The 24,501-nt window shown below is 35.5% G+C and overlaps 1 protein-coding gene across 1 annotated transcript in view; it reads right to left on the bottom strand.

The window, feature by feature from the left end:
- Positions 1–24,501, bottom strand: part of LOC100031960 (cytochrome P450 2J4-like) — a 153,002-nt gene that overhangs the window by 79,553 nt on the left and 48,948 nt on the right. The window lies entirely within an intron of this gene.

Raw genomic sequence — 24,501 nt, 5'->3', positions numbered from 1 at the left:
GTGCCAGCTTGTTCAAAACTGCTTTCCACCTGGTCACATTCTCCTTTGGAATTTTCCTTGATGGACATATCTTCAAGCTTCCATTCACTGTATCTACTTTGAAAGGTTTTCTTCAGTCTTAATCAATTCTTCACAAATCCCCATTTAACTTCTTGGACAGAATATAACCAGTATTCTGTATCAACACTACTCACTTGTTAATTGTATCTTGAAGAATTCGTAACTGTCTAAGTTTTAACCTATACTATGTTAAACCATTCCACTACCCCCCCCCCCAATAAAAAATCCTACTATGTCTTCAATATTCTGACAAAATATTCCTATTATAAGTTTTGGGTTTAGGAAAGTGGTGTAGATCATAAATTCAATACAGAAATATGTTTTTGAACATAATAGCAAACAGTGCAACAATTTAAACAATTTTTGACAATGTAATTTCCTTTTATTCTAATGACTATAATTTGTTTTAATGACTATAATTGTCTAATCTATAGATAAAAGTATCTATAAAGAACAACTGTTACTAATTATTATGTAGCTTAACCTACATTAATAATGCTATACATCTCTCCATAATTCATCTAGGATTTTGAATGAATTTTCTAAGCTTTCCTTATTTGTGTTAGTAATTAGAAAAATAATAAATTGCCCTAACATTGTTAGTCTGTTAGTCCATTAGTATTTACAAATGTACATAGTTTTATCTATACAGATTTTATATGTGTACAGTTATAATGCAATATTGTATGTGATTTCTGTGTAAAGTCATGCAGATAAAATTCTATTTGTCTTTTTGAATTTTCCACAGAAACCTATAAGTATATCAGTATGAATTTTGTGTATGTGTTTTACCATGAAATGTCTTATACTTACCAGTTCATGAGATTCCTATCTACATTGTAGTTACGTGTAATTGTATGTGTGTATGTACTTCTATGTGAAGTTAAAATGTATGTTGCATCTTTGCATGATCTCTTGACCATCAGTTCAAGATTTCAAAGTCTTTCCATGTTTTTGGTGTTGATTGTAGAAACATACATGTCTTGGGTTTTTCCTCTGTTCAGCATACACACATGGTCTGTCATCTCACCTTGATTGAAGTCCTGTGTTCTTTAATATACAGGAACATACAGGAACATGCATGCTCATATGCTTTTCATATGCGTGTATATAAGATTGATTTGTTTCCTTGTGCATGGAAGTAAGTTTGAGTTGATTCTTCATGTGTAGAAGTATGTTTTTCCATATGACAATCTTCATGTGTGGGCATGTTTAATATGTTGTACTGTATAAATTTTTCTCAAGATATCTGTGATGATTTTGAAATATGATATTATCTTATATTCTTTGATGTTTGATATCACAAGCGGATTTCCTTTGTATAGATTGCTTCTCTAAGATGTTCATATTAAGCAATGCTCTTGAATTTTGAAGTTTTCTTAAAGATATAATTTTGCTTTTAGCTTGTGGGTTTCTGTGTTCTTGTTAGTATAGATAGAATGATATATGATATAATGTATTTTATAGAGTTATGTCTTCTTAGTCAAGTAACTTTGTTTCATTTGCATTGTTGTTGCGAGCAGAGATTATTTTTCATTGGAGCTATAATTCTAATATGTATGTATGTCTGGAGCTATTTCATATTTGCCTTTGCAGTGCTTGTTTCTGTTGTAATTTTTACTCTCATGTCTTTTCATTATGTTATTATATGCAATGCTTTCATATGTTTTCTTCTTGTCTTCTCATTCATAGCTTTCCATTTATAGAAACTGTTGTTAAATATTGCTTGGGCTATTCTTGCTGTTGCTATTTTATTCTTCTTCATTGCTGGTCATGTCATGGGGTATAATGTAGTTTTACATTCTTTTGAGATGTCTGAAACTATGAGGTAATATTTTCATGGTATACCCTCCCTCTCTTCCTTCCCCTGATAGAGATTTGTTTTTAGGATGTAAGTTGAGAGATATGGGTAACCTGTTTCAGTTCTCATCTATAGATTGGTATTAAAGTCTGTTACAGACAAAAGAGTGGTTGCCTTAAACTGTGACCATGAAAATATGGTTTCAAGACTTTGAATTGCCAAAACTGTAAAGATATTTTTTTGTGTTTTGATTTTATATTAAAAATAAAGTGGTTGCCATGGGAAAAATTCCCAAATATGAAATACCCAAATCAGCTGGGTTTTATGGAGATTTTAATTAATTCAAATAAGGAATTGAGGAAAGGGAGAGAGAGAGTAAGAGGAAATAATGGGAAAGGGGCCTAGGCCATTGGCCTAGGCCTAGGCTTTAAGAGAGACCAGTCAGTCTTTACTCCACTCACCACAAGATTTGTCCCAAGCAAGATTCCAATATTCAGAGAGACCCAGCTACTCCAACTAGTCTGAGCTCCAACTCAGCTACCAAGACTGCACTCCCTTTCAGAGGCCTTCTGACCTCCTTTAAAAGAGAATTTTCTCCTATATCACCTCCCCTAAGTTTTTATGTCATAGTAGACGTTTTCCAAAGGACTGACCATTCTTAATTCACATCTTGTTATCACCTTCTCTGGGTAGACTAAAACCTCACACCTCTTGCTAAGCTTGCTTGACCTTTTAGTGACTAATTTGATCCTCATAGGTACTTAGCACCTTTTTGTATTAGATCTAAAAATAGACCCAGCTTAAGGGTTTTAGATTTACTTTAAGTATGGGCTGGGTACCTTTTCATTGTTCAGTAAGGAGTTTTACAACTTTATCTTCCCCTAAAGTATACCTAAGTATGGGTGGAGTAATGTTAGAAGTCCCCACATTCCTGATCAAGTACCTTCATTGTTTAAAATGGGTTTAGCTTAATCAAATCTTCCGAAGTAGAGTCTGACGATTTTTAAGATTCACAAGTATGAGAAATTTTAAGATTCACAAGTCTTTGATAAGATATTTATCAAATGTGAGTAGATCCTTCAGTAGCATCCTAGGTGTTTCCCATCTTCCATTAATGTGGTGTTTGTACTTGTCATAGTCATGAAGTTAACTCAATAGCAACACAAAAACCAGAACCATATGAATGGAGTAAAGGGGGGAAGAATGAATATACACATCCCAGTGGTACATGGGAAAATGCAGCTGCACTAAAATCATTCCCAGAAAATAATAACATACAGGGAAAGGTTTGAATGAAGTTAGAGTTAACTGAACTTAGGGATATTTTTGATGTGATTAAATTCCTTAGTTTTTCTTTTGCAATATTTTATACCTAGGACTAGTCTTTGTTCTCACAAGGTTTTGTGTTGTATGTTACCCTTATGGAACTCAAACAAATCCTGGTTACAGTCCTTTACTACAGATGATATTTGTCATGTCATGTTGATGAAGTTAGAGGATAGATGTGAAATTGTATATTTCTCTCCTTCAATTTGTTCTTTAATATATTTCTTCCCATTTACAATCACTGTCTGTATAGATAGATACTTCATCAGCATTGTTATTCTCAAAGAATAATTTATCTAACAATTCTTCATAACTATTAACTCTAGAAATGGCAAATAATTTGCCATTTAAGAGGGGAGGGAGAGAACAGGAATGATGACTCCTTGGGAATACATTAAAAATTAATTAATTAATTAATTTAATATAAACACAGCAATTATGATTTTGCAATGAAGATATGCTAGAAGCCTTTCAAACTGTAGCATTTAAAAGAGTTGTCTACCATAAACTGTTATATTTAAAATAGTTGTCTGCCATAAACTGTGGCAGTTAAAAGATTTAAGGGTGTAAACTGTAGTGAGTAAAATAGTGGAAGATATAAATTGTAGTAGATATAAGAGTGGGTGAGTAAATTTGTGACCTCAGAAAATATGTTTCACTACAGTGTCTTGGTTTTAAATCAAATATAAAGTGGTTGCCAAGGTAATATTCCCAATTATGAATATACCCAAGTCAACTGGGTTTTATAGAGAATTTAATTAACAATACAATGAGGAATTAAAGAAAAGGAGACAATGAGAGAAAAAGGAAATAAGTATGAAGGGCCTTAAGCCAACATGGCCTAGACCTGAGTCTTAAGAGAGAGAGATCAGTCAGTCAGTCTTTTATCACTCACCACAAGGTCTGTCTAAGCAAGGATTCTAGTGACAGAGTCTCCTCAGAGAGAGTTCCAGCCAGAGTCCTCCTCAAAGAGCCTTCCAGCCAGAGTCTGTTTCAAAGGGCCTCTCTCAAGAGCCTCCAGAGGGACAGAGTCCCCTCAGAGGAACTCCAGCAAGACCTCCTTAGAGATTGTTCTCCAAGAGCTTCCCTTCTCCAGAGCCTCTCTCAAGAGATTCTCCAAAAGGATTTACTTTCAAGAGATTCTGCTTTTTCTTATATAGGGGGTTTTCTCCTATGTCACCTCCCCTAAGTCCTTACATCTACCAATCACAGTAGACATTTTCCAAAGGACAGTCCATTAGAAAAACACTGCTGGGTCGACTAATCCCTTTAGTAAGTTTGAACCAGAGAAAACTTCTGAATAAGTTTTCACCTCTTTGCTCCTGGCAAGTTTACAAGTTGCCTGACTTTAATAAGTACTTAGCATCCCTTTGTATAGATTGCTTCTCTAAGATGTTCATATTAAGCAATGCTCTTGAATTTTGAAGTTTTCTTAAAGATATAATTTTGCTTTTAGCTTGTGGGTTTCTGTGTTCTTGTTAGTATAGATAGAATGATATATGATATAATGTATTTTATAGAGTTATGTCTTCTTAGTCAAGTAACTTTGTTTCATTTGCATTGTTGTTGCGAGCAGAGATTATTTTTCATTGGAGCTATAATTCTAATATGTATGTATGTCTGGAGCTATTTCATATTTGCCTTTGCAGTGCTTGTTTCTGTTGTAATTTTTACTCTCATGTCTTTTCATTATGTTATTATATGCAATGCTTTCATATGTTTTCTTCTTGTCTTCTCATTCATAGCTTTCCATTTATAGAAACTGTTGTTAAATATTGCTTGGGCTATTCTTGCTGTTGCTATTTTATTCTTCTTCATTGCTGGTCATGTCATGGGGTATAATGTAGTTTTACATTTGATCATGACCACATTTTTGTTTCTTTTGAGATGTCTGAAACTATGAGGTAATATTTTCATGGTATACCCTCCCTCTCTTCCTTCCCCTGATAGAGATTTATTTTTAGGATGTAAGTTGAGAGATATGGGTAACCTGTTTCAGTTCTCATCTATAGATTGGTATTAAAGTCTGTTACAGACAAAAGAGTGGTTTCCTTAAACTGTGACCATGAAAATATGGTTTCAAGACTTTGAATTGCCAAAACTGTAAAGATAATTTTTTGTGTCTTGATTTTATATTAAAAATAAAGTGGTTGCCATGGGAAAAATTCCCAAATATGAAATACCCAAATCAGCTGGGTTTTATGGAGATTTTAATTAATACAAATAAGGAATTAAGGAAAGGGAGAGAGAGAGTAAGAGGAAATAATGGGAAAGGGGCCTAGGCCATTGGCCTAGGCCTAGGCTTTAAGAGAGACCAGTCAGTCTTTACTCCACTCACCACAAGATTTGTCCCAAGCAAGATTCCAATATTCAGAGAGACCCAGCTACTCCAACTAGTCTGAGCTCCAACTCAGCTACCAAGACTGCACTCCCTTTCAGAGGCCTTCTGACCTCCTTTTAAAGAGAATTTTCTCCTATATCACCTCCCCTAAGTTTTTATGTCATAGTAGACGTTTTCCAAAGGACTGACCATTCTTAATTCACATCTTGTTATCACCTTCTCTGGGTAGACTAAAACCTCACACCTCTTGCTAAGCTTGCTTGACCTTTTAGTGATTAATTTGACCCTCATAGGTACTTAGCACCTTTTTGTATTAGATCTAAAAATAGACCCAGCTTAAGGGTTTTAGATTTACTTTAAGTATGGGCTGGGTACCTTTTCATTGTTCAGTAAGGAGTTTTACAACTTTATCTTCCCCTAAAGTATACCTAAGTATGGGTGGAGTAATGTTAGAAGTCCCCACATTCCTGATCAAGTACCTTCATTGTTTAAAATGGGTTTAGCTTAATCAAATCTTCCGAAGTAGAGTCTGACGATTTTTAAGATTCACAAGTATGAGAAATTTTAAGATTCACAAGTCTTTGATAAGATATTTATCAAATGTGAGTAGATCCTTCAGTAGCATCCTAGGTGTTTCCCATCTTCCATTAATGTGGTGTTTGTACTTGTCATAGTCATGAAGTTAACTCAATAGCAACACAAAAACCAGAACCATATGAATGGAGTAAAGGGGGGAAGAATGAATATACACATCCCAGTGGTACATGGGAAAATGCAGCTGCACTAAAATCATTCCCAGAAAATAATAACATACAGGGAAAGGTTTGAATGAAGTTAGAGTTAACTGAACTTAGGGATATTTTTGATGTGATTAAATTCCTTAGTTTTTCTTTTGCAATATTTTATACCTAGGACTAGTCTTTGTTCTCACAAGGTTTTGTGTTGTATGTTACCCTTATGGAACTCAAACAAATCCTGGTTACAGTCCTTTACTACAGATGATATTTGTCATGTCATGTTGATGAAGTTAGAGGATAGATGTGAAATTGTATATTTCTCTCCTTCAATTTGTTCTTTAATATATTTCTTCCCATTTACAATCACTGTCTGTATAGATAGATACTTCATCAGCATTGTTATTCTCAAAGAATAATTTATCTAACAATTCTTCATAACTATTAACTCTAGAAATGGCAAATAATTTCTCTACTTTCTCATAGCTTTTTCTGTCCTCCATGATATCATCATCATCATCATCATCATCATCATCATTATCTACATAAGATTTTGTTTGTTCTAGGTTTAGATATTCACTTTGCTCATTTGTGTCCCACACATCCCAATCAAAATGCTTGAAAAATTCATATGGTTCTTGTTCTACATTGGTATTTTGGTCCATTATTATTATACCATTTGGTATTGAATCATCTTGGTCTGAGTCTGACTCTAGATCACTGAATTCTGTAATCCTTATGTTTTTCATTGGATTTTGTTCAGTGCCATGTCAACTTATGTCAGATGTTGTAAACTCAGATTTCATGAGTTCATCTAACCATATGTCACTGGCTTTTATGTTTCCCAAATCTGTTTCTAGTTGTTTCTCATTAATAAGCTCCAGAGTTGTCTTTTGTGGTGATAAACTGGATGTTATGGGGTTAACTGCTTCTTGCAAATATGAAATGCTATTACTAAAATTCATAGGTTCTACACTTTCTTCAGCCTCAAGGTTTTGTTCATCTACTCTCTCTTTTGACTGTTTGGAGGTAGAAACTTTTCCCTGTATGTTATTATTTTCTGGGAATGATTTTAGTGCAGCTGCATTTTCCCATGTACCACTGGGATGTGTGTATTCATTCTTCCCCACTTTACTCCATTCATATGGTTCTGGTTTTTGTGTTGCTATTGAGTTAATTGTTAATGATTATTTTTGCACTGCACTATTATATTCTGCCATTTGTATGGTTGAACCAGTTAAATTTTCTTGGCTTAAATCATTTCCCAAGTGATCTTCATTTAATTTTGACTGTATCATCTTTTCTACTTCACTAGAATATGAATTTAAACCATAGCTATTTGTAATTTCATATAGTTTTACTTGGCCATACCTCCCCGCTACATTTAGAATGTTGGCTTCATGGGAGTTTCTTGAACCCTTGGCTGTCCTGGCAGTTGTTGTACCCTCCATTCCATTCATAGTTTCAAATTTAACTGCTGTTTAACATCCAATACATTGACTATGATCAATTCTATCAACTGTAGACTTCCAGGTAAACATGGCTGCAATCTAGAAGTGAACTGCTTCTTCTCCCCCAGCACTGAACAGAACCGACTACCTTAAAGGAGCAAAAAATCATCTTTGGAAGAACGGAGGGTCTCTCCAGTACACCACAGCAACGAAGGTACGTGGAGTTTGAACATTTCCACACTATAAGAAGGAAGAAAACTTGCACACAAATGTGAGCTGAGCTATGCCTCCCCCACCCCACCTACGGAACCAGAGTAGGGGCCAGTGCATTCACTGGAGACAGTGAGTGAGCAAGGAATGTCTCTGTTTGGGGGGGCACACCAGGGTCCTTGGGATCTAAAGAGGACTGCCAGGGAACTACCCCTCAGAGTGGTTTCACAGGAAACTCCTGCGCACTGGAGAGTGCTCAGACCACGGGGGCTCTTGCAAACTGTGAACCGCACAGAGACTCGAGAAACTCCCTGAGGCCAAAGATCCGCAACTCGCTGTAGTGGCTGTAGTGAGGGGGGAGGAATGCCAGGGTCCTTGGGAACTACCCCTCAGAGCAGTTTCACAGGAAAAGGCTGCTCACAGGAGAGAAGAGACCTCAGACCATGTGGGTGCGCTAACAAACTGTGGAGGCTGGGAGGAACCAACCTGAGGCAAAAAACACCACCACTTAAATCCACAGAAAACCCACCCATCTCACTCAGACCTCTGACTAAAAAGTAAAGGGAAAACCACCAAAGGGATGGCTCATACTGCCCAAGATCAACCTTCCAAGAAGAAAGGGGGAAAATGACTATTGAAAAATTTTACAGAGGGTAAACCAAGGCTACAGAGGAAAAAGAGGATGAAATTCAAACAAAATCAAAACATGCCCCCCCTTCCAAATGGAAATTATCCACAAGCTCTGGAAGAACTCAAAATGGAGCTTATCCAAAAGATGGAAACCTTATGGAAAGAAAAATGGGGAAAAATTCAGAAAGAGATCAACAGACAAGAAGTCCCAAGTGGAGAAAGAACTGGAAGCCTCAAACCGAAGGGCAGACCAAATTGAAAAGTAAAACCAGTCCTTAAAGACCAGAATTAAGCAACTGGAAGACAGTGATCTTGCAAAACAGCAAGAATTAATAAAGCAGGGTCAAAAGATTAATGAATTAGAAGAAAACATAAAATATCTCACTGAAAAGGTGACAGACCAGGAAAACAGAGGAAGGAGAGGCAATTTGAGAATCACTGGTCTACCTGAAAAACCAGAGATTAACAAAAATCTCGATGCCACACTACAAGAAATCATCGAAGAGAATTGCCCTGATATTCTCAAACAAGGGGGGAAAATAGAAATCAAAAGAGTTCACAGAACACCCTCTATACTAAATCCCCAAAAGACAACCTCCAGGAATGTAATCGCCAAATTCAAGAGCTTCCAAGCTAAGGAGAAAATCTTACAAGAAGGTAAGAAGAGAAAATTCAGATACAGAGGAACTCCAATAAGTATTACACAAGAACTAGCAGAGGCCATGCTAAGAGACCAGAAAGCCTAGAACACAATATTCAGAAAAGCAAGAGAACTGGATCTTCACCCAAGAATTAGCTACCCATCAAAACTCACTATATACTTCCAGGGGAAAGTGTGGGCATTCAACAAAATAGAAGAGTTACAAATTTTTGTAAAGAAAAAACCAGAACTCAGTGGAGAGTTTGACATCCAAACACAAAGAACAAGAGAAACATGAAAAGATAAATATGAAAGAAAGGGAAAAGGAGAAAAGTGTTTGTGTTTTTTTTCTTTTATTCAAAGTCTCTTCTATAAGGGCTACAATTAGCTCAAATTGTATATACTAACACATGGGGGAAATGTTATGTGTAACTTTCAAAAATTGTATTCATTAATAGAGTAATCAGAAGAATCACTCATAGGGAAAGATTGAGGCATTAATATGATTTGGAGGGGGAAAAACCAAAAGAAAGCAAAAGGGAGGGGGGTAGAAAGATAGATGGTAGTAAGATATACTTAAAGAAATAAAAATAAATTAAACAGAACAATCTTTGTCACACATAGATACACACAGGAAGGGGAGAGGAGGAAGTCTCTCATAAAAAGGAGAGTAAAAGTGTGCTAATTGGAATTACTTAAACCTTACTCTCAATGAAATCAACTCTGAGAGGGAAGAGCATCTAGATCCATTGGGATCGTGAATTCTATCTTATCCAACAGGATAAGGGAGAAGGGAAAACTAAGCGGGGATTGGTGGGGAGGGAACACAAAAAGGGAGGGAAGGAGAGGGAAGGGGAAGGGAACAAAAAGGGAGGAGACAGAAAGGGAAGCTCAACAAGGGAGGGGACTAGGGGGATTGATTTAAAGTAAACCACTGGTGTAAAAGCTTATAGCAAAAGAAGAAAAGTCAGAATAAGGGGAGGATATCAAAATGCTGGGGAATTCACAAACAACAATCCTAACATTGAACGTGAATGGGACGAACTCACCCAGAAAACATAGACAAATAGCAGAATGGATTAGAATCCAAAACCCTACCATATGTTGTCTTCAGAAAACACACATGAGGTGGGTAGATACTCACAAGGTCAGAATTAAAGCTTGGAGTAAGACCTATTGTGCCTCAACTTTCAGAAAAAGGCAGGAGTTGCAAACATGATATCTGACAAAGCCAAAGCAAAATTGAACTAATTAAAAAGGATAGGGAAGGTAAATACATCCTGATAAAAGGGAGTATATACAACGAGGAAATTTCACTAATCACTATGTATGCACCAAATGGTATAGCACCCAAATTTCTAATGCAGAAACTAGTAGAATTGAAGGAGGAAATAGATAATAAAACTATACTAGTGGGAGATCTGAACCAACCACTATCAAATTTAGATAAATCAAATAAACTAACAAACAAACAAACAAATAAATAAATGAATGAATAAGAGGCAAAAGAAGTGAATGAAATCTTAGAAAAATGAGAGTTGATAGATATATGGAGAAAAATAAATAGGGACAAAAAGGAATACACCTTCTTTTCAGCAGCACATGGCACATTCACAAAGATTGACCATGTACTAGGTCATAAAAACATGGCATACAAATGCAGAAAAGCAGAAATAATTAATGCAAACTTTTCAGATCACAACACAATAAATATAATAATCAGTAAGGGTACATGGAGAGCAAAATATAAAATCAATTGGAAATTAAATAATATGATGCTCCAAAATCGGTTAGTTAGAGAAGAAATCATAGAAACAATAATTTCATTGAAGAAAATGACAATGGTTAGACATCCTTTCAAGCCTTATGGGATGCAGCTAAAGCAGTACTCAGAGGAAAATTCATATCCCTAAGTGCATATATCAACAAATTAGTGAGGGCAGAGGTCAATGAATTGGACATGCAAATCAAAAACCTTGAATGCAAACAAATTAAAACCCCCAGAAGGAAACCAAATTAGAAATCCTAAAAATTAAGGGAGAACTCAATAAAATTGAAAGTGATAGAATGATTGAACTAATAAATAAGACAAGAACCTGGTACTTTGAAAAAACAAAATAGACAAAGTACTGGTCAATCTAATGAAAAAAAGGAGAGAAGAAAAGCAAATTCACAGTATCATAGATGAAAAGGGGGACCTTATCTCCAATGAAGAGCAAATCAAGGCAATCATTAAGAGCTTCTTTGCCAAACTATTTGGCAATAAATATGCCAATCTAGGTGATATGGAAGAATATTTACAAAAGTATAAATTGCTTAGACTAACAGAAGGAGAAATAGAATTCTTAAATAATCCCATATCAGAAAAAGAAATCCAACAGGCCATCAAAGAACTCCCTAAGAAAAAATCCCCAGGGCCAGATGGATTCACAAGTGAATTCTATCAAACATTCAAAGACCAGCTAATCCCAATACTATACAAACTATTTGACATAATAAGCAAAGAGGGAGTTTTACCAAATTCCTTTTATGACACAAAATGGTACTGATTCCAAAGCCAGGCAGGTCAAAAACGGAGAAAGAAAACTACAGACCAATCTCCCTAATGAATATAGATGCAAAAATCTTAAACAGGATATTAGCAAAAAGACTTCAGCAATTGATCAGGAGGGTCATTCACTATGATCAAGTAGGATTCATATCAGGAAAGCAGGGCTGTTTCAATATTAGGAAAACCATGCAAATAATTTACCATATCAACAAGCAAACCAACCTCAGTATCAGCTTCTGGTATTATTTATTAAATCAATAGTTCTTTGAGTTTCAATGTTATTTATTTCTGCTTTGATTTTTAGGCTCTCTAATTTAGTTTACATCTGTGGATTTTTAATTTGTTCATTTTCTAGTTTTTTAATTTCCATGCCCAATTTATTGAACTCTGCTCTCCCTAATTTGTTAATATATGAACTCAAGGATATATATTTCCCCTTGAGTACTGCTTTGGCTGCATCCCACAGATTTTGAAAGGATGTCTTATCATTGTCATTTTCTTCACTGAAGTTATAAATTGTTTCTATGATTTGTTCTTTAATTAATCAATTCTGGAGAATTGTAATATGTATTTTCAAATTAATTTTTATTTGCCTCTCCATGTACACTTACTAATTATTATTTTCATTGCATTATCATCTGATGTCACATTTAATTTTTCTGCTCTTTTGCTCTTGTGTGCAATGTTTTTATGCCCTAGTACATGGTCAATCATTGTCAATATACCATGTTCTACTGAAAAGAAAGTGTATTCCTTTTTGTTCCCATTTATTTCTCTCCTCGTATCTGCTAACTCTAATTTTTCTAAGATTTCATTCACTTTTTGTACCCCTTTCTCATTTGTTTTTTTTTTTTGTTTGTTTTGATTTATCTAGTTCTGATAGAGGAAGGTTCATGTCTCCCACTAGAATAGTTTTTTCTATTTATTTCATACTTGAGGTCCACTAGTTTCTCCTTTAGAAATCTGGATTCTATGCCATTTGGTGCATACATGTTGAGTACTGATATTTCCTCATTGTATATAATGACTTTTATCATGATGTAATTACCCTTTCCATCTGTTTTGACTAGATCTATTTTTACTTTTGCTTTTTCAGATATCATGATTGGGACTCCTGCCTTCTTTTTATCAGTTGATGTCCAATAGATTTGGCTCCATCTGCTTACTTTTACCCTTTGTGTGTTTACCTACCTCATGTGTTTTTCTTATAGACAGCATATGGTAGGGTTTTGGTTTCTAATTCACTCTGCTATTTGCTTGCTTTTTTTGGGTGAGTTCATTCCATTCACATTCAGACTCATGATTACCAGCTATGTAATTTCTGGAATTTTGACTTCCACTCCTAGTCCTGTCCTTTCGTCTTTCACTATTTCCTTTTACATGTGTTTTTAATTGGTCCCCCCCAATTCACACCCTTATTTTACTTCCCTTTCTACCCCCCTCCATTCTTATTCACCTCTTATTTTCTTTATGGTCTTTTAAAACTACCCTACCATCCTCTCTCTCTCTCTCCCTTGTATTGCTTCCCTCTCCACCACTCTGTTTGTTACCCTTCTACTTCTCTAAAGGGCACAAATTGATTGTCTGCCACGATGGAATTATTGTTCTTCCCTTTTGAGTCAATTTTAATGCATGTAAGAATTGTGTATTTCCTACCTCTGACCTCTTTACCATTCCAGTGTATTGGTGTTCTCCCCCATTCCCACCATGCTCTTTTTATGACATATAAATTTACCCCATGTTGTTTCTTTTCCCATTTCTCTAGTATTAACCTCTTTTTTAACTCTAGTTATATATATATATATATATATATATATATATATATATATATATATATATATATATATATATATATATATATATATATATATACACATATGTATACACGCACATATTTATGTCCTGGCATTTCATCCCATACAGTTTGTCACTGTTCCCTCTAAGTATAATTCTTCTAGCTACCCAAGTGATAATAACAATTTTTTAGAGTCACCAATATCCTCTTTTCTTGTAGGGATACATATCATTTTAACTCATTCATAACTTATTGGGTCCCTCTAAAAAGTTGTTTTGTTTTGTTTTGTTTTGACCTCCTTTTTTAATTACCTTTTGATGATTCTCTTGAGTTCTGTATTTGGGCATCACATTTTCAGCTCAGGTCTGGTCTTTTCTTTACACATTCTTGGAAGTTTTCTATTTTATTAAATGACCACACTTTCCTGTGAAGGAATTTTGTCAGTTTTGCTGGGTAGATGATTCTTGGTTGTAGACCTATTTCCCTTGCTTTCTGGAACTTCATATTCCATGCCTTTTGGTCCTTCAGTGTAGATGCAGCCAGATCCTGTGTTATCCTCACTGTAGTTCCATGGTATCTGAATGATTTCTTCTTAGCAGCTGGTAATATTTTTTTTTCCTTGGTCTGGTAGTTCTTGAATTTGGCTATAAAATTCCTGGGTGTTATAAGTTGAAGATTAAGTACAGGAGGTATTCTGTGTAATTTTCCTTCTTGCTCTAGAATGTCAGGGCAATTTTCTTGGATAATTTCCTGTAGAATGATGTCCAGACTTTTTCTTTTGTCATGGTCTTCTGGTAGACCAATGAGTATTAAGTTGTCTCTCCTGGACCTGTTTTATAAATATTCTGTTTTGTGGATGAGATGTTTCCTATTTTCCTCAATTTTTTCATTCTTTTGATTTTGTTTTATAGTTTCCTGCTGCCTTGTGAAGTCATTTGAGTCTAATGGTTGTATTCTAGTTTTTAAAGACTGAGTTTCATCCCTAGCTTTTTGGTCATCCTTCTCCTTCTGGTCTGATTTTCTTTGGAAAATGTCTTTCATTTTCTTTGCCTCATCTTTCATCTCCTTTGCCTCATTTTCAAGCTGATTAATTTTGGCTTTCAAGTGAGCATATGGTAGGTATTTTTCTCATTTTAGTTCAAGTTCCTCTGTTTCTAGATGACTTATCTTGCTTTTAAAGTTCTTTTCCCAGATATATTCAGCATTTCTTTATTTTGTTTTGAATTGTATTTTGAGTTCTTCCAAAGCCAGTGTCCAATTCCCTGGGGTTTCTGTGTTTTTGGTTTGTGTTCCCTCATCCTGCTTTGTTTCATTTGCTCTTTGTTCATTTCCTGGATAGAAGCTGTCGATTGTAATTTCTTTTTTCTTTTCCTGTTGTTTGCTCATATTTTCCCCTTCTTTCCTTCCTGTAGGTGCCTACAGTCTTGCACCTCTCATTATGTGCTGGATCTGTGGGTTTGAGCTTTTCTGTCCTTAAGGGAGTTCTTCTTTGCTATGTTGATTGTTCAGGTTGAGTCTTGATGTCAGATCTTCTCCATCTCTCAGCAGAAGCTGAAAAGGAACTTGGCTTCCCACCTTGTTATTAAGGTGTTCTATAGTCTTTGCAGTTTTCACTCCTAGAGCTTGATCAGCAAGGCTCTCAGAGCAGTCTTTTATGTTGAGTCCAGCTGGAGGGTTCCTTAGGTCTGTCCTGATGTTATATTTGGTTTTCAATCCCTAGAAACATTTTGTTTTTGATTGATGAGGAAGGGCTTTCAGAGGTCTGAACTTTTGCTGCCTCTAATCCTTCATCTTGACTCCATCTCCAGTTCCTCTCCCAGTTACAGATTTTTAATGATCATTTGAAAATATCATTGAGGAGTTTTCAGATGAAGACATTAAAGCTATTCATAACTATATAAAATGTTTTAATTCCTTTTGATTAGAGAAATTCAAATTAAAACAATTCTGAAGTACCACCTTTCATCTATAAGATTGGCCAATATTACAGTAAAGGAAAGTGATGACTGTTGGAGTAGATGTGGCAAAATGGGGACACTAATGCATTGTTGATTGATCTGTGAATTGATCCAACCATTATGGAAGGCAATTTGGAATTATGGAATTATGAAAATATGGAATTATGCCTAAAGGTCTATAAAATGATGCATAGTCTGATCCAGTAATACAGTGACTAAGTATGTATACCACAGAGATTTAAAAAAGCATAGGACCTACCTGTACATAAATATTTATAACTTTTTTGTCATAGCAAATAATTAGAAGTTAAAAGGGTGCCTATCTGTTGGGGAATGGCTGAACAAATTATGGTATATGATGGTGATGGGATAGTATTGTGCTCTCAGGAATGATGAACAAGATGATTTCAGAAATAGATGGAAAGACCTTCATGGACTAAAGCAGAGTATAATAAGCAGAACCAGGAAAACATTGTAAATAGTAACAGCAATATTGTAGAGTGATCAACTTTGATAGACTTAACTATTATTGGCAATTCAATGATCTAGGACAATGCTGAGGCATTTATGACAAAGAATGAAATCCACTGCTGAGAAAGAACTGTTGGAGTAGTAATGCAACTGAAAGCATACAATTTTTCAATTGTTTAAACAACTTGGATAATATCTTATATCTTATGTCTTATATGATAATACATGTGTATACCAGATATAATCATCTTCTAACACTGGAAGGACAAAGAGAAGGGAGGAAGGATATATGTTCAATTATATAACTTGGGAAAATTTGTTTGGAAATGGATTAACACATGGACATATGGCCTCTTCTTGAATCTGAAGTTCAAGGGTCATCTTTCCCAAGCCAAAATTCCTTAGAGTCATTAAGGTAAATCTTCTTTTGTCTTTCTACTCTTGACCATTAGATAGGAATAAGTCTAAATAATAAAAATAATTTATCTTAATACTTCAAAAATCGTTAATTTTACTGGTGTGGTTATTACTTCTTCCAGCAATGGAATTTAATTTAAAATACTTTAAAAAGAAAATAACTCTTATGACTGTGTTGGTTATATATATAGAAGAGATAGACCCATGTTGGTGAAGATGTGGAATGTGTGCAACAGTGTGCTGGAAGGGATTTCTCTCTTCCCCTTCTCCACTGCACCTGGGGAAAATGTTCACATGCTCTGCCCCTCTACCCAGTAGCCCAGAGTGAGCTCTTCCACTCTCCACTATCTGGGGTAATGAGGGGGACTCACAGGCATCTTGAAGTTTCAGTTTGGGCAGGTGATCTCTAAAATGATCACCACTGCTGGGCTAGACAATCCATGCTCCTAAGAAACTCACACACTAAGTGGAGAGAAAACACACCTCTTCACTTATAGAGCATGAGGAAAAACCTGAAAGTCTCAAAGATAAAGTAGTGGAAGATATCAATGTCCAGGGATACTTAGGGTCTATAAGCAATCTATGGACCTTGTGGTATATGAATATGAGTTTCTAGTTTCCTTAGTGAGAGAAGAATGGCCACTGTAGCTTCTCCTTTGGAGAAGACAGCTACAAGTAAAACTGTATTAATGAGAGACCTCAACTTTCCTCTTTCAGATCTAGATAGATTGAACCAAAAACTAAACCAGAAAGAAATGAAGGAAATGAATGAAATTTTAGAAGAATTAGGACTAAATTGACCTTAAATTCAGACATAAGAAGTTCAAAATGAACTAAAAAGAACAGAAATAGGAAAAGCATCATTTTCAGATCATCACACAACAAGAAAATATGAACCTTGAGGGTCGAGGAAAAGAGAAATAAAAATTTAATTGGAAACTAAATAATTGAATGCTGGAAAAGGTATGTTTCAAAGAACAAACTGTAGATATAATCAATAATTTCATTAATGACAAATATAATAAGGAGACAACCTATTGAAATTCATGGGATTCTGCCAAAAGAGTATTTAGGGCAGATTTTGTATAACTGAACTCTTTCATCAATTAAATAGAGAAAAAAGAGATCAAGAAATTAGGCATGCGATAAAAAATAGAGAAAGAACAAATGAAAAATCCCCACTTGAAGACTAAATTGGAAAGTCTTAACTAAAAGGAGAAATTAATAAAATTAAAATTTAGAGAATCATTAACCTAATAAATAAGATTAAGAACTGATGGTATGGAAAAAAAAACAAATAAAATAAATCAACTATTTGGTACATTGATTTAAAAAAAGGAAAGAAGAAAACCAAAAAATCAGAATTAAAATGAAAAGGGTAAATAACCTACCTTTCACCACCAATGAAGAGAAAATTAAAGGAATCATTAGAAGCTATTTTGCTTAATTATATGCCAATATATTTGACAAGCTAATTGAAACTGATAAATATTTACAAAAATATGAATTGCCCAAATTAGCAAAAGAGGAAATAGAATCCTTAAATAATCAAAATATTAGAAAAAAGGGAATTGAATAAAGCATCAATGTACTCTCTGAGGAAAAATACCCAGTGACAGATGTAGTCACAAGTGAATTCTATCAAACATCTAAAGAAAAATTAATCCCAATGCTACATAAATTATTTGGGAAAATAGGCAGAGAAGGAATTCTGCCAAATTCTTTTTATAACATAAATATGGTACTGTTACCTAACCCAGGAAGAACAAAACAGAAAAAAATTATAATTCAATTTTTTAATCAATATAGATGCAAAAATATTAAATGAAATATCAAGGAGACTATAGCAATATATTACACATTTCATTCAATCTAAGTTGAATTTATACTAGTAATAGAAGTAATTGAAACTATGAGCAAAATCGACCATTTCAATAACCAAACTAACAGAAATCACATGATTATTGCAATGGATGCAGAAAACCTTTGAAAAAATACATTAATTCGTATTTAAAATGCTAGAAAGCATCATAATAACTGTAATTTCTGAAAAATGAGAAGTAGTATCTACCTAAAGCATCAGCAAGTATCATCTGCAATGGGGATAGTTCAGAAGCCTTCCCAGTAAGATTAGGAGTACAGCAAGCATGCCCATTATCACTTCTATTATTTGATACTGTATTAGAAATCCTAGCTTTAGCAATAAGAAAAGAAAAAGAAATTGAAGGAATTAAAGTAGGCTATGAGGAAAACTAAATTATTACTCTTTGTGGATGATATGATTGTATACTTAAAGAATCCTAAAGAATCAACTAAAAAAACCTAGTTGAAAAAATTAATAACTAATAAAATTATAGGATTAAAAGTAAATCTACACAAATCATCAGCTTTTTTATATATTTCCAACAAAGTTCAGCAGCAAGAGATTGAAAGAGAAATTATTTTAAAAATGACTCTAGATGATATAAAATACCTGGGAATGTAACTTCTAAGACAAGTCCAGGAATTTTGTGAACACAGATACAAAATACTTTTCACACAAAGTCACATCCAAACAATTTGAAAAAAAAATTAATTGCTCATGGGTAGGTTGCACTAGTATAATAAAAATGACAATTCTACCTAAGATAATTTACTCATTAAGTATCATAAAACTATCAAGAAATTATTTTATAGAATTACAAAAAAAAATCACCTGGAATAATAAAAGATCAAGAATATTGAGGGAATTAATTTTAAAAATGTAAAGTATGGTGGATTGGTCAGACCAGATCTTAAACTATACTGTGAAGTAGTAATCTTCAAAAGTGTCTGGTTTTGGCTAAGAAATAAAATGGTAGAGCAATGGAATGGATTAGATACACAATATACAGGGTTAATGAACTTAGATAAACCCAAAACCCAAGCATTTTTAATAAGAAATTACTCTTTAACAAAGCTGCTAGGCAAATGGAAAAACAGTATGGAAGAAAGTACGTGTTAACCAATATCTCACACACTATACTAAGACAAAGTAAAAATGGGCATATGATTTAGACATAAGAAGGGATAAGTTAGGGGGACACAGAATAATTTACATGGCAGATATTTGGAGAAGGGAAGAATTTATATCCGTGTATGAGATAGAGCATGATAAGTTGTAAAATGAATAATTTTAATGATATTAAATTAAAAGCTTTTATAGAAACAGAAAAAACCCTAATATAACCAAGAGTAAAAATGGAATGACAAACTTGGGAAAATCTTACAACAAATTTCTCTGATAAAGGTCTAATATCTCAAATCTATAGGAAATGAAGTCAAATTTATAAAATTAGAAACCATTCCCCAGTTGATAAATAGTTAAAGGAAGACATAAAAATGTTCTAAATCATTCTCAATTGGAGAAATGCCAATTAAAACAACTTTGTGATACCACCTCACACTTAACAGATTTGCCAATATGACAGTAAAGGAAAATAGCAAATGTTGGAAGGGATATGGAAAAATTGGGACACATGCATTTTGGTGAAATTGTGAACTGATTCAACCATTTTGAAGAGAAATTTACAACTATATTAGAGAGTTTATAAAACTTTGCGCAACTTTTGATCCTGTAATACAATCATTAGGCCTATGTTCCAAAGAGATAATAAAAATGAAGAAAGGACTTGTTTGCACAAAAATATTTATAGATGCTCTTTTTTGTGGTAGTAAAGTATTGGAAATTGAGGTGATGTCTGTCAAATGCGGAATAACTCAACAAATTGTGGTACCTGTTAGAACTGACTTAGAGTGAAATAAGTAGAGCCAGGAGAACATACACAGTAAGAGCAATATTATACAATGATCAACTGGGAAAACTTGGTTACTATCAGGAATGCAATGACTGGGATCATCCTGAAAGTCTATGATAGGGATTGCAATCCAAAACCAGAGAAAGAACTGTTGGAGTGGGATAAATGCAGGTCAAAGGATATTGTCTTTCATATCAGAGTATTTATGGATTGATTAGGTGATTTTGGTTAGAGGATAAAGCTTTGATCTTATACTTAAGAAGATGTAGATTTAAATCCTGCAGCTGAAATTTACTTGCTATGTGACCTTATAGAATTCACTTGACTTTGGTTAAATCATTTGTAAAATGGCAGAGGGCCTTGAAGTTTCTTTGCAGACCTTACTCTGCACTCTCCAATAATAACAAGGAGGGGGAGGGAAACAGTAACTGGAACACTTTGGCTAAAATGTACAGAACCAGAAAATGATCTGTCACAGATAAAGATGGAAAGATTGGGCGAAAGTCCATCAATTATGTGTCCAAGAATCAACACTCAAAAGATTGAAACTGGAAGGAACCATTGTGATCATCTAGTCTATCAATATCTACCTTCAACTGGGCCCTTTCTACTCTTGTTAATAATTATACTCCACCCTTAAAGATTCCCTATCAAACCATGAGAGTTACTTCCAAATCTTTTTTTTTTCCTCTCCTCCATTTTTGAGCTGTAAACTTTAAAGATTAAAATTTAGGGGAGACTGAGGCAAGATAGAAGTTAGTTTCTCTCTGCAAGGAGTATATATTTTATGAGGTTTATTAAAGGTTAAAGATGAAAGAAAATACAGAATAAGAAAGCACATGCCTAGGCCAGAGAGGCCTAGACTAGATAACCTCACATCATGAAAGAGACGCGTCTGCTCCAAAATGGAAGTCGAAAACAGGCCTAGCCTATTCACAACCAGGTTTAAATACCCCATCTCGCTCTCGGCCCAGGTGAGATTTCAGTGAGGTTAGAGGGCATTCTGGGGAAGTGGAGCAAGGATTTCTGGGGATTGAAGTCCTGGATTCAAGTCTATTTTTACATCACCAAATCAAACTTAAGGGAGATGCCCAAGCCTCAAGAGATTAATCCTCCCATGGCTTCCTATTCCATGACTTAATTCCTCAAGTCATAACATTAACTCTCCTTTCTTCTGAATAACAAGACAAACACAGATATCTCAAATTGATGTTAACTCCTGCTCCTTTTCCCCAATCAGCTCCCACCACACTTTGTCAGTCACCTGTCACCATCTATCTCAAGCAAGACTTTTAAAACGGACTTTGATTTTATTGAGTTCTTCCCTATTGAAGTTACTATGATGTCTGTCACCAATACCACTATGTGTGCCAAAAGGCATAAAGGCAGAATCATAAATTGATAGATTTTTCAGAATTGGAAGGATTCTCAGAGAATATGCAGTCAAATTTGTACCCAGAAAGGAAGACCAACAAAATGAGTAGCTTTTGCTTGAAGACTTCCAATAAGGGGATCTAGAAACTCTTCAGGAAAAATATTTTACTTTTGGATATCTTTAATTGTTAGGAAGCATTTCCTCATATGCAGTCAATTGTTACCCTTCTGTAACCCTCAATGTTTGTAGCTGGTTTATTTCTTATCATTTGTAATGAGGAGAACAAGTCTCATTCCTTTTCTATTAAGAGGCATTTAAACCTTTGAAGAAAGTTCTCATGTCTTTACCCTTTCGCATTGAGTCTTTTTGTTCTCAAGTTGAAAATCTCAGAGTTCTTTAACTGATCTTTTTTTTAGTTTCATTTTTTATTTGAAAACTTTTATTAATTAATTAATTTAGAATTCTTTCCATGGTTATATGATTCATGTTCTTTCTCTCCCCTCCTCTCACCCCTCTCCCATAGCCAACAAGCAATTACACTGGGTTTTACATGTGTTTTACATACTGAATTTAACTGATCTTCTTAAAGGATGAAGTTGAACCCTTTGAAATTCTTGTTACTCTCCCATTTAATCTACTCCCTTCACCCCACTCTTAGACATGAAGAAAGGAAAGGGGAAAGGTCTATTTCTTATATTATGGGTTTTAGTTCTCCAAATAGGATGAAGGTCAGAGGTCAGATACTTTTCAATAAAAACTGGAGATATAAAATGTTTACCATAATTTAAAGAACTCTCCATGTATTTTAAAGATGTAAGATTGCAAAGGAGTTCTGGGGTGATCAGCAAACACCTGGCCTTGGTTGACTTGCGCTTTCTTTATCAGTGGCAATCCAGTTACAACTATCATGTGAGCACTGAGCAGCTCCATGGAGAAAATATTTCCATATTTCCTGACAGATGGAAAAAAGGTTACTTTGAGTTGATAACTTCCACTGACTTTCAGGCTATTTTTTATCTGTACTGTTATCAGATATTCTAGTAATGTGAAACATCAATTCCAAGGAAGTCCACTCAATTTAGTCTGATCCAATTGCATTTCATTGAGTTTAGCTTAACCCACCGAACACTGATTCATAAGACCATGACCTTGGTGTGAAGGAACACTTGTGGGAAGGTGGCAGTGCCAATATTATTAGCTAGAGTTGAACAAGTAGACTAGGGATCAGCAGACACCTGGAATAACTTGTTCAAAATCCTAAAATCAGAAACCTGGAGCACTGATTATTTTTCTTTAACCCTTACCTTCTGTCTTAGAATCAATACTGGATATTGGTTCCAAGGCAGAAAAGTGGTAAGGGCTAGGCAATGGGGGTTAAATGACTTGCCCAGGGCCACACATCTGGGAAGTGTCTGAGGGCAGATTTGAACCCAGGACCTCCCATCTCTAGGTCTCTCAATCCACTGAGCCACCCAGCTGCCCCCACTGGAGCACTGATTCTTAAACTTTTTTGTGGTGTTGTCCATTTGGTGGTCTAGGGAAGCCTATGGATCCCTTCTCTGAAGAAAGCTTCCAAATACATAAAAGAGAATATATAGCATTATAAAGGAAACCAAATGTATTGAAATGTAGATATAAAAATAGATTTTAGGAAATGCTCAATGGTCCCAGATTTAGAGCCTGTGATTCAAATGTTTCAAGGAACTGCAGAGGCTTCATACTAAGATTTCTGCCTGTCAGTCAATTAATGAATATTTTTGAAAAGGCTACTCTGTGCCACACTATGCCTAGTGCTGAGGATACTGAAAGAGCCATAAGACAGCCCCTTCTCTCAAGCAGCTCCCCTCTCATTTTATAGACAATTATAATATCTTACTTATAATATAAACCTACATACCTATCCAGATCTCTTTTTCATTCTATCTCTCTGTCCATCTATCTGTTCATCTATCTTCTGCATGTCCACAAATGTCTAATGTGCTCCAAGCATTGTGCTAAGCCCTATAAATGATTAAATCATTTGATCTTCTCCACGACACTGGGAGGGAAGTGCTAGGATTCTTCTTTTTGAACAAAAGAGCAAACTTAGAAAAGCAGAGGTTCAATGACTTTGCATAGTGATGATGATGAAGAAAATACCCTCATTCCTCTTTTTCTCTAAAGTTACAAAGCACTTTTTACATGTCATCTCATTTGATCAGGATGACAGTTGAGAAGGGATCTCAATGGCCATCTGATCCGAGCCATACAGAAAAAATTACTCCACAATGACTCGTCCCAGAAGTGATGAACATGTGGGTTTCTCCGAGTCCCAAAGGAGGTAAATGTCAGAAGAAGGAGGGGAACCCAGCGCCCCGCTCTAAACCAGAAGTTTTTTTTTTTTCCCCATCATAAGAGGCTGCTTCCAGGTAGAGTCGAGCAGGGATGATCACAGGCAGGTTTGTAGCCACCCAGTTCCTCTGCCCCCTCACAGCTGGTGGATTCTTGCCCTCCCCTCGCACTCCTTACCTCCTGGACGCTGATATGGGGTTTTTTAATGTCTATCTGAAAGACGTTGGCAAATATGGGCAGCCGAAGAGGCCCCGGGGGGTATTTAGGCTGCTGCCTCCTCCTCCTCCTCCTCTGCACATAACTGGCCAGGATCAGGAGAATGGCAGAGAAGAGGAGGAGGGTCTGCAGGGAAGGGAGCACGTTTCCTAGAGGGAGCTGCATCCTCCTCCAGCTCCAGCACCAAGGCCAGCCCAGCCAAGAGAGTTCTTCTACAGCAGCAGCAACAGCAGCAGCAGAGGGGCCACCAGGACCAAGAGTTCCAGGGAGAGATCAAGCCTGAGCTGTGTCAGTTCCCTGGGTTTGCTGAGAGGGCGGGGTTTTGTGAGCCAGCCAGTGAGAGCTCCAGGAAGTGCGAGCCTCTCTTCCGTGCCCCACCCCGCCGCCCTCAGCCAGGACGTGCCTGCAGAGAGTAAAA

This window comes from Monodelphis domestica, chromosome 2, assembly GCF_027887165.1.
Source record: "Monodelphis domestica isolate mMonDom1 chromosome 2, mMonDom1.pri, whole genome shotgun sequence".
Taxonomy (NCBI): Eukaryota; Metazoa; Chordata; class Mammalia; order Didelphimorphia; family Didelphidae; genus Monodelphis; species Monodelphis domestica.
Note: the sequence above shows the minus strand (reverse complement) of the source record. Positions and strands in the feature narration are given on the sequence as shown.